Genomic DNA, 17,433 nt, shown 5'->3' with positions numbered 1-17,433 from the left:
ATATATATATATAAAATAGATCTGAAAATAATTTTATTAGACTACTAAAATAATTATGTAGAACGCTGAAATGAGTTGTCAAAACTTTTTGCAGCGTTATCATCAATACTTAAGCGTTCTATATATAATTATTTTGATAATCTAACAAAATTATTTTCAAATGTGTATCTATATAGTTAAATTTTTAGATACTTGAGCAAAACTATTCTTTACATGTATTGTTATACGCGAAGCGCTAAAACGAGCACGTTCGACGTGGCCTTATATCCTGCGAGCATTTCCTCTCGCTACTGCGAAACTGAACACGAGAGGAATTTATTGACATATCATACACGGTGCGCGTATGTTACATAACTTGATGTATGTATTACCGATACATATACGGAATGTCCTGCCACACTGATGTCTTTTTAACCATTTACGTGAAAGAACAAATCTCGACGAAATGTCGAAACGCCAACAATAAGACAAATATTTATTCAACACAAATATTTATTTAACATAAATATTTATTGAATAGAGAAAGGTCTAAAAGATTAAGTTTTAAAAGTGTTTTTCTCGTAACTCGTTTTTCGATCAATTTCAAAAAGCTTTAGCGCTGAGATAAATATTTAATAATGCAAGATATTTGACAGAGGTATTTAGTAGCAAAAACTGCTGTTCGCAACGAACAAAGAACGAAAAATCGTTAAAATCGCGCTCAAAATACACGATTTTAAACACGCTGTTAAAATTTAACCCTAAAACGCTCTGTATGATTTACAACCGTTGCATTTTCGAACGGGTGTGCAATATTCGGACGATGTAAGCGGACGGTGCAGCGATGAATTATGAAAGTGATTAGTTATGCTCGTCACAGATGCTACCTCGGTAGATAAAGAGCGGTCTCGCTTCCTCCCATTCACGCACACGAGCTTCCACAGATGCACAATTCGATTTTCACGTAACCGCTAGGATCAATAGCAAGTCACACAACTGAGATCTCTTACTTATATAAATTGTATTATGACGCAGAAATATCGTTTGCGCTTTCGCGATGTTTCATCGTCAAATTCAAACAACAGAGAACGTTCCTAGCGATCGATATATTTTACTATTAAAATTATCACGAGTTAGCTTTTAGCCTACAATCGTTGGCAAAACTGTGGAAATCAATTAGAAATCAGTTTTTTTCGTTTGAACGAATTTCTATAGGATTTCAGAACAAAGTGAACAAAATACAGTTTGTTTTTTGAAATTAATAATGTAGATTTTGCTATTCCGGGGATTATGTTTCAGGTCAGAAAATTCACGGAATTGAAATTCGAACTCTGAATTATAACAAATATTTGGATGATAACAAATTAAATAGTATTTATGTAGAGTTTGTAAGATAGTTGTAGTGTTACTCTCAGAACTCTTATGCGTGTGTATGTAGATGTATATGTCTACTGGCGATTTTTAGACACTCCCTTTATAAAGACAGCGGGATTAACGAGATTAAGTGCAACGCGCATTCGCTGTAAAATAGGAGGATCAACGTGCCACCATATTGCACCACGACATGGAAACCGGTATAAATACCACGTGGCTTGAGAATCCGGCACGCGGTAAACGGACTTTCCCGGCCGCGCGTGCGTGCGTGTGTGTGTGTGTGTGCGCGTGTGCGTGTGTGTGTGTGTGTGTGTGTTGTGCTGCACACGCATAGTGTATACGCGCCAACATAAAACGCTGAATCTACATACGAATTCGCGGCGTGTTTTCCGGGAGAGTTATCTCAATTTATCTCACGGTATTGCGTTATAATACCTGCTTTTCTATCACAAATTCAACTCGCTTGACAGATTCTCGAGGACGATCGACTTGCCGAGAATTATTGAAGGTTCGAGTTCCTGCAATAGCTTGCGATGCAGCGAAATCATAGTAATGTCTTTTCCTCGTACGTGTTAAATCCGTCATTTCATAACGACGTGCTATGCCAAGCTATATATGCAAAACTAATGGATTCACTCTGGCGTCATATAATAGCTATAGATAACTTTAATCGTATCGCGTTAAGTAATATAGAACTGAGTGACATTTGATAGGATTTTCGTAATAGCGCAGATTTATTTTGACTTTCATGCTTCCAATTTCCGCGCTATTGTATCCTCGGTATAAATATTATTTAATCTCACATTTGCATAACGCGATTATAAGTAAAGTTTGTACTTACGCTAAATATGGAATTCGAACTGACAAATTTACTCTGTGAATTTGGATCGAGGATACATTTTATTTCGCCGATAAATGTTCACGATTGATGTTTCATCATAATGGAAAGTAGAAAGAAGAAAATGCGAATATTCGATCATTTGCAGTATCGCGGACCAACCGGAGTGCGTCATCGACCATTCCTTCGAACGATGAGAAAGATCATTGCGAAAACGCGCACGCGCGTTTTCAAGTCCTTCGAAATGATTGAGGCTTTCTTTCATTCTTAGCTCGCTCCTAAATCAATCTACAGTTAAATCCGACACAACGTCAGACTTTTCCATAGCATTTCCGCAATATGCTGGCCTTCCCTACCATCTTTTTCTCTTTTATGTTGCAACGATAGTCGTAAAAGATAGAGAAAATTTCAAATCCTTATTGAGCTTGTAGAGTGAAATGAATGAATAGTTTGTAAGAACGTGACTTCAATAAAAACTGATGTATTTTTACATACAATAGAACGACAAAGAGCTAAAACGTTCGTCAATCTAAATCAAGATGTCAAAATACAGACGTATCTGTAATCTTAAATGCCAAGCATTCTGTAATCGTCAAAATGATAAGATGGCGAAATAAAGGTGACGTTAAGTACTTCGTCTCATTCTTATTTTCATGTTTCGTCGTTTCTATGTCTTTACCACAACGCGATATTATCACGAGCTAAAAAACCGAGAGAACGCATAAAAAACGAGAATATCGTCGTTGCAATTTGCAATGCGGTGTAGCGAACGACAGTTGCATTCAACCGCGGTTGTCGCGAGCGCGGCCGTTCGCTAAGCAGCTGCCTCTCTTTCGAGAAAATCGTAATGCGAGGAGGTAAAACCGGGAGGACGGTAGCAGATGTAAACGGGAGAAGCTTTTACCTTTAATGGATTCGCCCGGGGGCCAACGGGATCTTCGGGGTTGAAAATACTTCGGCGGTAACGAAGTTTCGTAACGAGCGGCAACGGTACGCGATACTACGTGAGGGGGAAGGAATCCACTCTGCATCCCAATTTAAATTCCAATTGCAGGCGCGATCGGACTAAAATCAAGTGCCGACGCCTGTCGGGACGCTTGGCGGCGAGTTTTCGCGAATTTCGCGACCGCGCTGTTGTTTCGTTCGCGCACGAAAAGGACGGTTTTGTTAAAATATCTAAAAATTTAACTGCACTGAGAAAAAAAGTTGCTCTTTCAAAAAAATATTATTAAATTCAACTAAATGCAACGGTTAATCTTACGAGCTGTTAAGCAAATATTTATTAATTTAAACAAATATGTTGATATGATTCACCTTATAATTAACTTAAATACATAAGTACTTGAACTAAATAATCACTAGGAAATTAAACGCATTTAGTCAAGACTTTTTTTCTCAGTGTAGATATATATATATAAAAATAATTTTGTCAGCTCATCAAAATAATTACATAGGAATCAAGCATAAAGAGCAATGCTGCAAAAAAACTCGACAAGGTTATTTTCAAATATGTATATTTAGCTAAATTTTTAGATATTTCAGCAAAAACGTCCTTTTCGTGCATAAATTTTTCACTACCTTAATCTCAATAGTTTGAAAATATCTATTTTGATGAGGAATTATAAATTAAAATAAGTAAGCAGATAAATATGATAAAGACATACGTAATTCTTTTCCGAGATATTGTATTATTTTGTTTTATTCTCATTAAAATACAAATAGTGATATTATATTTTATTAAATTTTTATTAAAGTATAAACGAATTGATATATTATACTTACACTCTATTCTACATTTTTACGTGACAACACTGAATTTTCTCAAAAACTCGCTTGCTTTACATTCCACGAGTTAATCTTTTGAGAAAGTTTCATAAGAAACTGACTTGATCAGAAAACTGAACAAGTTTTAAGGTACTTATAATCGTACTTATAATCGTCATTATCGTTATGAAAATTCCATGGGAATCACGGGCAATTAGAAAATATAGCGATAACTTTTATTTCGCCAGAAGCCATTTTTAAACTCAAAGTGTTGTACTCACTTTTCACAAGAGTGAGATCAGGATAAATATCTCTTAAATCTCTTTCGCGCGATATCGTTTTAATCGTTGACATTCAGCACTATATCAATTTTCAATGACCCACTCTTGTGTGGGTTGTCGATGTTAATATTCAGCGATTCGATATATAAAAGATTGACTTTCAATTTTTCAATCAATACGAAGTGTCAGTTTAATTTGAAGCGCTCGTAAGGATTTCTGTTTTTGTTTCATTGCTCTATATTGCTAATATTTCAAACTAAAATACTCTATACAGACAGAGAAGACACGCGAAGGAAAAGTTTTTCCACGCAGTTTGCAAAAGGTAGAAAAAGTTGGTTAAAATCGGCGCCGTATTTCCCGTATTTCCCGTATTCCCGTATTCCCGCTATCCGTAATATTCGTGCTATTCACCGTTCGCAACGTGCTCGCATCCGCTCTCACTGATTATTCGAATATTCGAAGCACCCAAAGCGTTAAATATTTCCGACAGGGTTTGTTCGATACACAAGGTATCCTACTGAAAGTATTTTAATGACAGATTCTTCTTTGGCGTATTTCGAATGAATTCTTCGTTGAGAATTCTCAACAGGACCTTGTCATTTTCAAGCGTTAAATATTTCAATGAGTGCTAAATTGCGTTTTTATTTAAGTTCACTCGAGTTTACTAATCTTCAGCTGTTCTACTTAATTAATTTAACTACGACTTCAATTATAATTCGCTAATTCTAAATCTAATTTTAAGTTTTTCATAGATTTTTTTTTTTCAAAAATCAATTGTCATTAAAGAATTTTCCGGTGTGTCACCCTGCAGCATACAGCGCGAGTGATGCGCAACGCGGTGTTCATCGCAGCAGTCAATACGTCGAAAAACGCAAACGCGCATTGCAAGAATAACACATAACATATCTATGCCCGTGTCGGCCTATACTGCATCACTGCGCGTTATCCAATTTGAAATAACGAAGGCACGAAATTCTACGCTGCGCGTTCATTGCATTCCGAAATACGCTTATAACTAAAAACACACAATGCGTAACGCGAAAAGACTTTTGTGCGCACCAAAAATGTTTATTGTAGTTCCAGTTGTAAGCTAATCTCCTTCGTTTATTTACAGACGATCATAACGTAACAATTCATTAACTATTGTATAATTAGATCGAATTGATATAGTTGAACAAAAATTTCATAATTTTCCCTGACTTCAATAATATATTTTTAAAATTTTGGTATTTTCGCCCTGATTTGGAATCCGCTAAATATTTTGTTAAGAGATCAATTTAACGTCGCAATGTAAATTATAGTAAAAAATTTTTATTACTTTATAGAAAGTTTGCAAAATTCCCTGACTTTTCCCCGATTTCTCAGACTTCCAGTTTTGTATGTTTACAACCCTGTATAGGTATACATATACATATATATGTGTATAAATATCTAAAACTCATTCGTAATATTTATAAAAGAGGATTATTGGAGTTTGTCTTTCAATAAAGTCGCATCGAAGTTTTTTCGATATTCAGTTTACGTAGATAATCCCCGGTCTTGAGATGCGAGAATCGGAAATGCATAAAAAAAAAAAAGCGAACGAAATTTTATCTCGTTCGACCAGTGAAGGATCAAAGAAAACGAGATTTCTGCATCCTGCGAACCGGGTGTGTCACCTGCACATCGATCTACAGTTCAGTTTAATGGAACGTTTTCGCGAGCATAAGACGAGCGTGTAATAAATGCGCGAACGGTTTCTCAGTCCTTCCTCCTCTCCTTTCACGTCTCACCGCTTTCATGTACGTCCATCGACACGCACACTTGCATCACGCACACGTACACAACACACGTACGTTCGCGCTGACACGCACCGCCGGTACGTTAAGAGACGCAGAGACGAGAAATCGCCTGCAACTGGATTCCACTAGCCGGCAGACAGGCCGCAAAACTTGGCCGAGGCTCAAAAGAATCGCGTCCTCTTTCTCTCTCTCTCTATCTTCTCTTCTTTCCCCCTTGCTCTTACACCCATTGCTCGCTTCCTTCTCCCATCGCTATGTGGCTTCGCGTTCTACGCATCGCCGAATTGCGGTTTGTATGACCTCGCTATGAACGAAGGGAGAAAGAGGAATGAAGAAAAAAAAAAAAGAAATTCGTTTATGTATTAGTATTCTGACATTTTGATAATTTAAGAGTATATGTTATACAATATAAAGTCAATATTAATTGTAATATTGATTTTAAGATTTCAGAAAATTTCACACCGACCAGCATATTTATATTTCTCGTGCTAGTACACCTGTATTTTTACAGTTTTGAATAAACATAATTATTGTCTAGATATTTATTATTTAAGTAGATTCAGTTGATGATAAAAGTTTGTTATCAAAATATTTAGATGCGCGCCTTTATAAATTGATATAATTAGCAAGTCTCTCAGGTTTCATAGAACTCAGCGATTACTAGGATAATTTGTCGCGCATGATAACTCGTTGCGCGGAAAACGCAAATTATCCTTAAATATACTTTGTATTTGATATTCTTCGCCAAAGTTATCGTACGTCACCTATGTACATAATTCTTAAGAGTGCACGCACGCAAGAGTGCGACATACAGGTATCTAATATAGCAGGACTTAACGTGTCGGAACTATCGCCGAAACACATCAGCATCGGAAATTATAAAGCTCACGTATTTTAGACTGACGGATCTAGAATCTCCTTACATAACGTTATAAGCTATTAATATGAAAAATTAATCCTTTTGTATAATCAAGACAAGTATATATGCAGAGTACATAACGAATCACTGTCTACGTTATAATAGCGATCATATATAATACTTTTTAATTCCAAATATGGAATATTCGCTGCGTTTAAATAAATAACTTGTAAAAATAAGTCGTAAAAATTGCTAAAGTTATGATTAACCTTTAAGTAAGTAGATGGGGTTAGAACACCTCTAACAAATTTTATGAGATAGTGGAGAAGTTCATAAACAATGAACTTTAAGACTTCTGGGCAACATTTATTTTCTTTTTTCAGAATGAGATTTTTAAGATTTTAAGAAACTATGTGTGGAGTGTTATTTTCTATCTATGTCTACTTAATGATCAAAGAAAAACGAGATTGTATAAAAAAAGAAAATAATTACGTTCCAATTTTGTTGTCAAATATAATCAAAAGCTGCATTCTCTATCATCACTGAGTAAAATTTAACAAGTGTATGATGTAATAAATGCTTAAGAAGATATCTATTCTAGCGTGATCATCGATAATGAACGCTACAAGATACTGTCGCTTCATCGATATACATAGTTTATCGATATAAAATCGACTGTAATTAAACTTTACTCGATTGATCATTAATAGAAAGCAAATTAAACGTTATATTGGATTACATTAGCCAAACGTTGCAGCTATTTGTCTGTGATGTGCGATCTTTAATTAGACTCTCGGTAAAAATAATCAAAATTTATATGGCGTTCGTGCTAAAAGCTAAAAGTTAATATCATCGCGCGGACGACGGAAAAATGCGACGCGATAACTCGCGGCGAGACGAAACGCGGGCGTTTCGTGTCATTTCCAGGTCCGTTTAAAGCCCACGTATAAACTCGCTCGGTTCGTCTGTCTTAGTTTGGCCTAGCCAGGGCTCGGATCGGCTACGGCTTGGTACAGTTGAATTCAGAATTCGTCTAGAGAGCGCATAGCTCCGGCCACGCAAGTCGGGAAGGCAGAAAATTATCTCTCGAAACCTCTCGATCGTTCTTTCTCCTTGTCTCACTTCTCTCCGCGTACCGGTATCTCCCTCCTCCGTCTCTAACGTCGCCGCTATCCGTACTCTTCCTCTCCCTCTCTCTCTCTCTCTCTCTCTCTCTCTCTCTCTCTGTTCTCTTCTCTTTCTCTCTCATACGTTCTTTTCGTCTATTCCCTCCTCGTCTCTCTCTTACCGCGCGATCTACGCTCTTTCTCGACCGTCGTCCGGGTTCCATCGTTTTCGCGTGTGTACGTGGGCAAGGCGCTCGATATTTCAGGCCGTCGCCCACGAGAAACGCAGTTCCTGGGGGCGTGTTCCACCACACTACCATGGACGACGGCGGCGGTGGCGGCGGCGACGGCGGCGATGGAGGTAACGGCAACGCGGCGGTAGCAGACTAAACTCGGCGTTACTTCGCCGTCCGTTTACACCAAGAACGCAAGAGAAGAAACCGAGAGCTCTGGCATAATTTCCGGCGGAGACACCGGCGCGAGCAACGGCGAGTACGCCTCTTTCGCTCGCCACGAGTTCCCGAGCGAGTCAACCAACGGAATCGAGAACGTCACGCGGTCCAGCGGACGCGAGTAATCGAAATTTCGTTGAACTAGGATTGGAACCGATGTAATTTCGACGAGTTCAATTCTCTACGCTCTGTCAGGTAGCGAAAAATGGATCGTTTTATGCCAATCGTCGCGCCTCCGCTATTGCGAGTAGACGTGGTGATGATGTTTTAAGTGCCAATACCATCGAAATCTCTCTTTATGCCTGATCGAAATTATATTGGTCTTAATGCCTGTTCTGAATTTTTAGTTTCGATGGGAAATTTTAAGGCAATTTTCTAAAATCAATGAAATTACACATACTTACAATTGTGCGAAAAAAGCATTTTAAAGGAAACAATGTCTGAAAACAAGAATAAATAGCTAAATAGCAGAGTGTACAGTGGAAGGAGGATTTACATTTGTTCTTTCATTATGAAAATTTACTTCAGTTTCAAACTGTGTGATATATTAAAGATATAATCATCTGATTATTTTATAAAATCAGTAAGACTGCAATTATCGTTTGCAAACACGAATGCTATTTTTCGTAATATTATATTTCAATAAAAATGTATGTTCTATAAAAAGTTAGGAAAATATGTCTGAAAATACATCTTGTCCAAAATTCAAGAGAAAGACTTCAGTCAACTGATATTTTTAGATAAATCGATATTCAAATGAATTCGAGAGTTACTGATATCATAATAGATAAACTACGTTAATGCACAACCAGGTTTGTGTTCGGAGTTGAGTATTCGGATGCTTCGAAGTAAATCGGTGAAGTACTTCAACGAGATTAAGCGATTCAATACTCGCTCGATCAAGCGGAACTAACTGCTCTGTTATGTGCATTATGACAAGCATATTGTTAATGCGATGTGATTTATCATCCTATTTATGCACTTTAAAGATTTAAGGATTAAAGACAAACAAAAGTAAAGATACAACGATTTTGCTCAAGTATTTAAAATTTAGTTAGATATAGATCTGAAAAATCATTTTGTTGGACTATCAAAATAATTATGTAGGAGTGTTCAAGCGTGATAAACAATGCTGCAAAAAGATTTGACATTTTAATAACTTATTATTAATTTGAGAATCTTATTTTGATGATATTTTGGTCTAATAAAATTATTTTTAGATGTGTGTTGAGCCATTAATGGTTGTCTTATCATGCAAATATTTGATCAATAATGGTTTTAATGCAGTGCCATTATTACAATTATTTTAAATGCTTTCAAACAAGAGACACACAGATGACACAATGTAACACAGTGAATCATTTTATCTTTGTTTAATAAAAAAAAATATCTAGATAAGTTTTTAGTTATTACAGCAAAATCTATCCGTATAGAAAATATTTAAAAAATATGGACAATTTCTTTCTAAATGACAATGTCTTTAGATTAACATGTACATTTAAGATATGCATTTAGTAGATATAACGTTACTAAAGTAAAAATAATGTTTGCCCACATAAAAAAGATCGATATTGTTATTTCTATTTCGTCACGTCGTTTCCGCTTATCGAAGGATATCCATTTTAGCCATTTTGAAACTCGAGAGCGTAACTATTGAAGTCAATGCGCAAGTTACTCCCGATTGAGAAACTTTGAACTCAATTCGCCCCGTCATTATGGAGTACTTGTCCACCTCCGATGTGAGAAGCGCGAAGGGGATTAACGCTCGAGAATGCATCGCCACGTGGTGGCACGTAGTAAATGTGCCGCACGCGCGGCGTGTCACCAATTAACCCTTTATGGCCTAAATTTCTGTACACATTGTCCCGCCATACTCGGACACAAGTATAAATTTCGCGCGACCACCGGCTGTGAAATTTTCTTTATACTCGCACACGTGTTCCACGACAAAACGCAACATTTTACGGAACATGGCGGTAGATTTATTTAGTGTCGTGTAGCGGTGAAACGGTGAATCAAGTTATAAAACATTATTCTAAAAAGTAAATCTGTAAATTCACTAAAACCCTGAAACTGCAGCAAGACAAGAAGAAGCGAGAACTTTTTATAATATAATGGGATGTAATGTCAGAATATTGTCGATATGGCTTTCGAAATAGGTATGTAAAAAAAAGGTCAACGATATAAATTACCAGTTTACAAATTTGTCGCGCAATAAAAGTAACATTTCAATTAACATCAAATTAATCTGCGCGAAAGCGGACTTTTGTTATCAACGCACATCGATAAAGTTTAATATTTCTATATTATACGTCTCAGTAAGTGGCACGTGCTCTGGCTGGTTTCGCGACCGTCGTCATATATGTAGTTGAAAGTTAATGTGATCCTGCTCTGAGATAGAACATCCGTTTTAATCGGCTCAACTTGCTATTTCATTTTTCTCAATTACGGCGAAACGAGATATTTAATTACGACGAGAGAAAGACATGTATTTTATTCTTCTACACGGTGCGCAAATTATATCAGTGCTGTAAATTAATTCTTTAAAGTCCTGTTAGAAAAAGGAACAAGTGTCACGCACGACCACTATATTTCTCTAATCTTTAAAACCCAGATTTTTTTGCCTATGTCAATAAATCATCATTTATATTTCTAACACGAAATGACTCTTTTTTCTGAAATGGAATTTATGGATGTCACATCTTGCGGCATATGTGCTTGTATTGAGAAATCTTGTGAGTCACAGGCTTGGCACGAGCAATGGTTCATTCCGGATATTCCATTCCAAAAGTGAATCCAAGTCGTCGATGATACATTTCGCGTCGCATCGATACGGTATACGGTAATACTCGGTGAGGTCCGAATTTTTAAAACTATTCACCGGCGCGAGAAGTTCTGAACGAGTACTCTGACCGGACAAAGAGCAAGAACAATAAAATTTGCATAGATGTCGGTGAAATAAAAACGCAGAACGAAAGCTGTAAATCAAACGTGTCCAACGGCAGCGAAACGTTATATCGTCTATTATCGAGATATATCTGTTCTCACCCTGCACTGACGCGATTCTAGCAGCGGCAAGAATTCTATCGTTCTCTTAAATTAATGGCGTGTCACCCACGGCTTTGTTATGCGATCTCGTCTCAAGCGATTTCCGAAAGAACAAAGTTATCGATCTTGGAATAATCAGAATCAAGATAAACAAGAAAATAACTCGTATCGGCGCATTTATACCTCTCGTATCGGTGTTTACATAATGCATAGTAATACAGTATATAGTATATTGATACAGAAAAAGTACACAGAGAATAAAAAGCGAAATTTATCTTTCCTGTTTAAATTTCTGCCCCGGTAAATTTGTTTTAAAATACAAAGAGAAAACAGAATATGTGCTTACTGAAGTTTAGATATAAAGAGTATAAAGTGTTTATAAATTCTCTTGTAAACGCAAAAGAATTAAGCACATAATGATAAGAGAAAGTAAAGACAAAAAGTTCGATATGTATCTGTTTTCTCTTTACACTGAAAGAGTACTGCAATAAAGTAAAGCCAGAGTTTACGTTACTTCCACAAACTCTTGCGTTTCTCAAGATGAGAAAATGCGGGCTTACACCGCTATTCTTCAGTAACAGTTCGCGCATTTCCATACGGAAACTCGAGACCTCCTGGAACGGCATCGAGATTGAAGAACGAAAATGTGCGCGATCATCGCGACCACGCGTGAGAAAATTCACGTCCTCTGTTCACCTGGCGTGAATAATATTCACACGTATAGCTCAGGTACTGCAACACGGTAGGCGACGCGCGACGACGCGTGGCCTACATATCGCGTCGAATGTGAGTTTTGTAATACGCGATTTGACGCGGCGCGAGCAGAAAGCGTGGGTGGCTTCGATCATCGTCGGCGTTGAGTCACTCGCGACGACGAGTTCCCATAGCTCGCCGCCAACGTCGTTGCAACGTGCAAGGTGCCGTGCATGCGCAAGCTGCAATCAGCGAGCACGTATCTCCGTGTGCAGTAAGAGACAGAATTGTCCGTTGACGTCATCCCCGACGATTTATTCGATCCGCGCCCGAAGTTCGACACGCCTGTCGCTGCGTACTTGTACAAAATGTCTCCGGAACGAATCGCGTGAATGTTATCAGGAAATACGAATCTAAAAGTGAGATCACTGACAACGTAATTAAAACGATAATACCGAAAAATTCCAACGACAAGCTGTGTCTTACTGATAAGTAAGAATTAATCTATATATGGTAAGGATTATATAAACAACTATAAAGTGTATTTGTCTAAAATAAGTCTAAAAAAATCTATTATGCTTTCAAGAAATCTATTATCAACGAATTATAACGAGAATTAAAATTTGAGTTACAATGCTTGTTAGCGTGCACACTCTTCAAAGGCAAAAGAATTAAAACATTCATAGCTTTAATATACACGTGTTCCGCGTCGCGTCAACTATTTCTAAAATGATTAAATTGCATGATTCGCGTTGATGCACATACTCGAAATATAAAAAGAAAGTGACCCGGAGATGTTTGAAAAACATGTTTCAGCTAGTAGTTTTTTTAAAGATTTTTTACCAACAACTTTACTATATGTTTTACGTATAGGTATCCTACAAAGAGAGAGAGAGAGAGAGAGAGAGAGAGAGAGAGAGAGAAAATTGCTACATAACAAAATTTCACCTATTGCAAGAAAACTTTAACTTTTTAAATCGATGTATGTGTATGAAAATCTCGTGAACTTGCAAGTGCAACATGGAATATTATATATCTATCAAAAATGTATTTGTGCAATCATATTTTTTTCTCCATCCCGATACATAATTCCAATTATGTCAAATAATATATACGTAACGAGACTTTTTAAATTAGCATGCTTCTATTGAAATCTTGTTTTTTTTTTTATATACAATTTGTACAATCTTTTTTCCTTTTTAAATATGTTACGTACAATAAATTATATTTTATTTTTAAATATGTTTTAAGTTTCAATTATATTTTATAGATATATACATACACACAAATAACACTTTCCGTGCAAATTAAAGCATTAAATTATTTCAATAAAAAAACTAATAATTTCTCGTGATGAACAATAAAATTATGTTTATATAATAACGTTTGCAAACATTCATCACTCATGGAACGAACCGCACTTTCGATACGCACGTCAGATAGAATTTGACTGTATCATCACGAAGTGAATTTTACGTCACGTCGGATGCCACTCGTTTCATAGAAAACACTACTACGATAGATACTCCAATATCCACGTTATCAGTCTGAAAACTATTGTATCGATAACAAGCGAATTTTACAAGCGAACCAGGTATTGCTCGATTGTGAATTTAAAAGATTCGAAATTGTCACAATATGATCAAATCGACATTAGTTCTATTTAATCTAGAAATAGTATTTAATAGTCAATTGTATATCGTAAATTTTAATAATTTCCATTAGCAAGAATGATCATAAGAATCGGTGTTGCGACAACTTTGCCATTGAGATCAAACGCACACAATAAAAGATGGAATGTCAATTGTTATCGAATAGTTTAATTTTCATTTTTCTTTCATCAACAGTCAGAAGCAATTTACAATTTGAATTTTCCTCGACTTTTATGTCATTTTTGGAATTTCTAGAAGCTTAAGTTAAACAAAGCGATCGAAATTGTCACGTGTAGAAATAAGCACGCTAAAAATACTATCAATTTTCGTTACTTTCGTCATGCAGATCGTCGACAGAATAAAACAGCGTTGCAACAACTATATAGGTCCGATTCGATTGAATACACCGTTGGCTCGAAAGCCACTACCGATAACGTGTCCACCATAACCCCACCCCTCAAAATCCACAAAATTCCGGAATCCGGTCCGCCACGCACAGGATGAAATGCAGAGAAGAACGAGGATAATAAAAAGCCTCTGGTTCCACAACTTCACGTAGTCATCGCCACGAAAAAATCGGTACAAAGATTTTACAATGCTCAAACTTTCCACAAAAAAATATCATATGAAACAACGCAAATATACGTAAATGTCGTTTTACTTATACTGTTCATATGAAAAATTTGCTTTTTTTAAATGAATTACTCTTTTATTTTTCAGTAACATCATATAATACTTTACTCATAATACAATTACAATAATAATCGCATTTCGCATGTCATTTATACGTCGTTTCAATTCGCTGAGAGAATATTTCTCATATTTTTCATTATTACATTCTTTTTTCGAATTATACATGGTCAGAAAACAGATTAAAAGCGATCGCAGAGTGCAATCGTCAATTATGTCATTTCAATCTACAAACTTCTTACACCTTAATGTCATACTTTGACAAATCGCATTTATGATCACATAAATAATTTACGAAGCGCGCGGATTATATTTTTCCACGTACCTATTTTCTATCTCAAGTCCCATCGCGACATATCCATTGGTACAGCAAGATCGATGTCAGCGCTGATACTGTTAATCGTTACTCTTCGACTTCGCCTGCAAAAGAAAGAAGAATAGAAGGTAAGAACTAGAAGATATGGCGCGTAATCGTTGCGATTACGTAGTAATTGCGATGATAATGATGACGGTATACATCATGCGAAACATGATCATACGGATGGATGATGCGATTGCGTCGGAATATGTGTCATATTATCATGCAGTTAAGATTTCTGCAAAAAATCGAGACGAAGAAACAGAACAGAGATAATGATATGCTTATAACGTTTGCATAAATTAGTTTCTAAATGCGGAACGTTCAATAATAATATAATCCTCTTTAATATTTAATTGCTTGTATATGAGAGGCGCCGTACCCAGATGTTTACTCGTTTCATTTGCCTTCGTTCTGCTTCTATGATGGTAATACGGAAACATTCTATGTATAATTCCTATTTTCCTTAAATCAAGATTACGTTCACACACCCATATAATTATTTACTTATACAATTATACTAAATTGAGATGCAACTGCTTTTGCGCGTCGAAAGTGCTAAGCGAATACTGATGTTAGTTCGTTTCGTGCCAGTGGTTAAAGGTTACAAATATTTTGTAGTACACACGCGAGCATATAAATTACGCTCGACGTTATCTGCGACATATTATGCAAATTATCAAGTAGATAGTTGGAAAAGTAGAATTAAAATTCTTGTTAAACGAAGAAAGCGCTCGTTATTTTATTATAACGCTTTTATGTTGAATTTCAAGTGACATATTTATTTTTATTATATTTTTCTTAAATCGATCTATAATACTTGATAATACGTTATTTGATTTGATACATATATTGTTACGAAATTAAAATACATTGTTAAAATATTCATAATTCGTGTATAAATAAAACGAGCTACGCGCTATTAATAAAATTGAATTTGCTTAACGAGTCGCGATGATTTTATATTTTTGGTCGTGCGACAATTTTCGTACTTCGTTCGCGATCGACCTGCTCAGCTCCGACGTTTGATAAAATTTCCCGCAAAATATAAGGAGCAGGTCGATCGATTCGAAATCACTGGTGTTACAAAGCGGGAACCTCGCCCTAGCCGAAGGGCGTTCTCGGCACAGACGGACGACAGCACAAAGCGGCCGCGCGCCGCACACGTCTCTTTTTCCTGCGAATATCAGAGAGATCTACGCACGCTTTCCTCTCTAGAAACCATTCTCGATATCCCATCTCGCTTGCTACCACCCTACCTCGTGGAACCGCATAAAATGCCAGACCTCTGTTCCAAGTATACGCATCACAAAATGCGATGATATCGTCGAGATCAACGGTAACACAGATGTCCGTAATCGTCGATCGAGAAGAGTGTAAAGCGTATAAAAAAAAAAAGAGAGAGATCATCGAGGGTTACATATTAGCCATTATCTCTAATCTCTACCACTAATCTTGCCAGATTCTAAATCGTCTGTTAATAAATAATCGAAATCTCTCCCGCTTCCTCCCCTCTTTGTAGATTTAAAGAATAGTAACGGGACTTATTTGGATCTTTCAAATCAAATTATCTTCTTTTTTTATCTCCCAGTTTTGAAAACTTTTGATCGCGGGGAGATAAAATATAGTGAGCGTAAATGAATAATGAGATGATAAGTAAATAGTGAGCGAAACAATGGTAATTAATTTTTTCGATTACACATCTTTTTCTCCCTTTACCTTTTTTCGAATTCGGTCGGATTAAACGTACGCGGGTTTTGATTATTTCTCTTTCGTAAAACATTTCGAGGACGATTTCTATTCTCTCCTATTCTGTTCTATTATATTGCTTCTAAATTGCTGTCCTCTCGCGCATCCTTTCTCCGTATTCCCTCACCCCTTTCGCATTCTCTCGCACCCATACACACGCGACATACGATCGGACAAAAGATAATCGCGGAGCTGCCTGTCGTGTTTCCACCGCGCACGGCTTTCGGGTGTGCTGGTTGCCCGAAGGGGGTGACGCTGGGCGTCGCGAGGTAGTGGTAGAATAGGAGGGAAGGGAAAGGGGCGAGGGCCACAACGGGGACGGCAGTTGGAAGAGAGAAGAGACCGAGAGCACAGAGTCGCGCAAAGCGAAGAGGAGTCGGTCGGTTGGCAGGAGGTTGGCGGACGAAGGGTGAGGATCGGAGGCGGCCGGGTAATGGGGGAGTCGGTACGTGGGGTGGCTCGGTGGTACGGCAACGAGCGGTTTCGCGGGCCTGTGGGTGGACAGGCGGCAGGAAGGCGGGAGGGGAGGGGAGGGGGGAAGGCAGCAGCAACGGCAGCGGCAGCAGCAGCGGCAGCAGCAATGCGGCGGCAGCAGGGGGGGGGGGATAGCGCGGCGAGGGACCGGGTGGGGTTGGTTAGGCGGACACCACAGAGGGTGACGTAGCGAAGGGCGGAAGAGTGGATGTGAGGGAGCGTGGGAAGACGGGCGGGAACGGAGGGATGGTAGAGCGAGCGGTAGAGCGGAGGAGGCAGCTAGCAATGACGACGAGGCGCTGGTTTGAGTTTGTGAGCACGCGCTACCGCTCTTC

General features: G+C 37.6%; 1 protein-coding gene across 2 annotated transcripts in view; it reads right to left on the bottom strand.

Moving 5' to 3' along the window:
• The window catches only part of LOC108688812 (bromodomain adjacent to zinc finger domain protein 2B-like), a 159,275-nt gene that overhangs the window by 87,152 nt on the left and 54,690 nt on the right, over nt 1–17,433 (bottom strand). For both annotated transcript variants that reach the window (XM_018195252.1, XM_018195256.1), the window contains exon 2: nt 14,843–14,937. The gene's annotated coding sequence lies outside the window, so the exon portion shown is untranslated. The remainder of the gene's footprint in view (nt 1–14,842; nt 14,938–17,433) is intronic.

The sequence above is a fragment of the Atta colombica genome, unplaced genomic scaffold (assembly GCF_001594045.1).
Source record: "Atta colombica isolate Treedump-2 unplaced genomic scaffold, Acol1.0 scaffold239, whole genome shotgun sequence".
NCBI classification, from domain to species: Eukaryota; Metazoa; Arthropoda; class Insecta; order Hymenoptera; family Formicidae; genus Atta; species Atta colombica.
This window is presented reverse-complemented; position numbering and strand designations above follow the sequence as displayed.